The sequence below is a fragment of the Rhodnius prolixus genome, unplaced genomic scaffold (assembly GCF_049639745.1).
Source record: "Rhodnius prolixus isolate KJV_2025 unplaced genomic scaffold, Rpr scaffold_6, whole genome shotgun sequence".
In the NCBI taxonomy this organism is placed as follows: domain Eukaryota; kingdom Metazoa; phylum Arthropoda; class Insecta; order Hemiptera; family Reduviidae; genus Rhodnius; species Rhodnius prolixus.
In genome coordinates, this window is record NW_027411634.1 from 35411651 (window position 1) to 35412173 (window position 523).

Here is a 523-nt window from a genome sequence, read left to right on the forward strand (position 1 = left end):
TATGACGAATAGTAAGCGAAAGATTAATAACGGTTAATGGCAAAAGGAACGGATTATTCGCCCCGCCCTCCGCACCCTGCTGGCATAACTTACTCATATAGACGCCATGTCAAGATGTCCGCTGTCGAAGCAACATCCAATTATTTCTTTTTTTGCAGCAAATACAACCTATTTAAGCTTTTTTCTATTATCAATAATTAAAAATAACATAATACCACCTAATTACCATTTTTACTCATTAAAAAAATGCCTAACTCGGAAAATAAATTTAAAAAAATAATGAAATCTAGACAAATTTTAGTTCGTAGAATGACTTGCAGCCAGGGAGCAGCACCTGCTACTCCAACACAAGTTACTTCAGAGCTTTCTTCTACAGTTATTTTTTTAAATGTTATTCAACGTGTATGAAGACCAAAATTAAAAATGAATATTTCATTTATTAGGTACGCTTATGAAATATAAATGATTGAAAATTAATTAATTAATTATAAAAGGTAGTAAATAACATGCAAAGTAAAACACA